The 3,133-nt window shown below is 44.7% G+C and overlaps 1 pseudogene; it reads right to left on the minus strand.

Annotated features, from left to right (window-relative positions):
- Positions 1 to 1,929: 1,929 nt before the first annotated feature.
- On the minus strand, positions 1,930 to 2,072 carry LOC111827258 (annotated as a pseudogene).
- Positions 2,073 to 3,133: the final 1,061 nt, after the last annotated feature.

Below are 3,133 nucleotides of genomic sequence, written 5' to 3' on the forward strand. Positions count from 1 at the left end.
GGCCCCACCCCCATTGGGCTATATCCAGACCCAGCCGGTCCCACCCTTGTCAAGCCCCACTGGGCGGTGTCACAGCCTCAGGTTCCCTGGCCCAGCGCCAGGCAGAGGGCTCAGCCTGAGGTCTCCTGTCAAGCCCCGCCAGATGGGGAACATGGCCTGAGGTACCCCAGCCTGGGCCAGGGTGGGGGGCATGCCTTGAGGTCCCTGTCAAGCCCCGCCAGGTGGGGGACATGGCCTGAGATCACCCATCAAGGCCTGCTGGGCCAGGGGCATGGTCTGAGAACCCCTGTCAAGCCCCACCAGACGGGGAACACAGCCTCAGGTCCCCCAGGTCAGCGCCGCAAGGGGGGCTCAGCCTCAGGTCTCCCGTCAAGCCCCAACAGGAGGGGGGCGCAGCCTCAGGCCCCCCATCAAGCCCTGCTGGGCAAGGAGGTGCAGCCTGAGGTCCCCTGGCCCAGCACCGGGGCATGGGGTGCACCTTGAGTTAACCCGTCAATCCCTTCTGGGCAGGGGGCATGGCCTGAGGTCCCCTATCAAGCCCTGCCAGGAGGAGGGCATGGCCTCAGGTCCCCTGTCCCAGTACCAGGGCGGGGGGCATGGCCTGAGGTCCCCCGGCCTGGCGCTGGGGCAGAGGGTGCAGCCTGAGGTCCCCCGTCAAGCCCTATCAGACAAGGGGTGCACCTTGAAGTCCCCTGTCAAGCCCTGCGAGGCAGGGGGTGTGGCCTCAGGTCCCCTGTCAAGCTCCACCAGGCAGGGGGTGCAGCCTGAAGTCCCCCAGCCTGGTGCCGGGGCGGGGGATTCAGTTTGAGGCTCCCTGTCAAGCCCTGCTAGGTGGGAAGTGCGCCCTGAGGACCCAAGGCCTGGCACCAGGGCAAGGGGAGCAGCCTGAGGTCCCCTGTAAATCCCCAAAGGGGGGGGGTTGGGGGGAGAGCAGTCTTAGGCCCCTGTTGATTGCTCATTAAGGCTCATTACGGGAACTCAGCCTCCCCTGTGGGCGCAGCCATCTTTGTGGTGGAGTGACAGTCAATTTGCATACTCCCTCTTTATTATATAGGATAGTACTGGAAGTCCTAGTCACAGCAATCAAACAATAAGAATTAATGGAAGGCCTCCAAATTGGAAATGAGGAAGTTCAACTCTCATTATTCACAGATGACATGATATGGTAAGTAGAAATCCCTAAAGACTCCACCAAAAAACTTCTAGATTTAATAAATGAATTCAGCAATGTAGCAGGATACAAAATTAACACCCAGAAATCTATGGCATTTTTATACACCAATAATGAGTTCTCAGGAATAAACTAAACAAACAATCCCATTTACCATTGCAATAAAAATATTAAGATACTTAGGAATAAACTTAACCACAGAGGTAAAAGGCTTGTACTTGGAAAACTATAGGACATTGAAAATAGAGATAGAGGGATATATAAACAAGTGGAAGAATACATCATGTTCATGGATTGGTATAATCAACTTCATTAAAATGCCCATACAACACAAAGCAATCTATGGATTCAATGCAATCTCTATTAAAATACCAACAGCATATTTCACAGGTCTAGAACAAATACTCCAAATATTTATATGGAACCAATAAAGACCCCAAATAGCTGCAGTAATATTGAGCAAGAAGAACGAAGTTGGAGGGGTCACAATACCAGATATCAAGTTATATTACAAAGCCACTGTAATCAAAACAGCCCAGTACAGGCACAAGAACAGGCATATAGATCAATGCAACAGAATAGAGAACCCAGAAATCAGCCCAAGCCATGATGCTCAACTAATATTTGACAAAGGAGGCAAGAACATATGATAAAGTCAAGAGTCTCTTCAATATATTGTGTTGGGGAAATTGGACAGATACATTGGAAAAAAATGAAACCAGACCATCAGCTTACACCATATACAATAATAAACTCAAGATGGATAAAATACCACATACCACAAATTATGCAACCAAGTTTCGCATATTTGGGGAAATAGAAGAGGTCAGCAGACTTGAATGAGACTCTATCTGGGAAAATCACCTTTGTGATCTTGATATTTCCCTTTCCAGGTGGGTAGCTGAATCATGTTTTTGCTTTCTTTTTTTTAATATTTACTCTTGAAAGTATTACATATGTCCCACTCACCCCCATTAACCCCTTCTAGCCCACACCAGGCCTTCACCACCCTATTGTCTGTGTCCATGGCTTATGCATATACATGATATATTCTTCCACTTGTTTATATCTTCTCTATCTCTTTTGTCAAGGTCCTGTAGTTTTCTGAGTACAATTTTTTTTACCTCCTTGGTTAAGTTTATTCCTAAGTATCTTATTTTTTTTGTTGCAATGGTAAATGGAATTGTTTGTTTAGTTTTTTCTGACAATTCACTATTGGTGTATAAAAATGCCATAGATTTCTGAATTAATTCTGTATCCTGCCACATTGCCAAATTCATTTATTAAATCTAGAAGTTTTTTGGTGTAGTCTTTAGGGTTTTCTATGTACAACATCATGTGGTCTACAAATAATGAGAGTTTTACTTCCTCCTTTCCAATTTGGATGCCTTTTATTTCTTCTTTTAGTCTAAATGCTGTGGCTAAAATTTCCAGTACTATGTTGAATTAGAGTGGTGAAAGTGTACAGACCTGTTTGTTCCTGTTCTTAGGAAAAATGGTTTTAGTTTTTGTCCATTGAGTCTGATGTTGGCTGTAGGTTTGTCATATCTGGCCTTTATTATGTGGAGGTATGATCCCTCTATTCCCAATTTGCTGAAAGTTTTTATCAAAAATGGGTGTTGGATTTTGTCTAATGCTTTTTCTGCATCTATTGATATAATCATGTGATTTTTGTCTTTCAATTTGTTTATATGGTGTATCATTTTCATTGATTTGCGAATATTGTACCAACTTTGCATCCTTGGAAACAATCCCACTTGGTCATGGTGTATGATCTTTTTAATATATTGCTGGATCTTATTTGCTAATATTTTTTTGAAGATTTTAGCATTTATGTTCATCAGGGATATTGGCCTATAGTTCTCTTTCTTTGTAGTACCTTTATCTGGTTTTGGAATTAGAATAATGCTGGCCTCACAAAAGAGCTTGGAGGTACTCTTTCTACTTGGAATTTTTGAATAG

Source organism: Myotis lucifugus, unplaced genomic scaffold, assembly GCF_000147115.1.
Source record: "Myotis lucifugus unplaced genomic scaffold, Myoluc2.0 scaffold_2, whole genome shotgun sequence".
In the NCBI taxonomy this organism is placed as follows: domain Eukaryota; kingdom Metazoa; phylum Chordata; class Mammalia; order Chiroptera; family Vespertilionidae; genus Myotis; species Myotis lucifugus.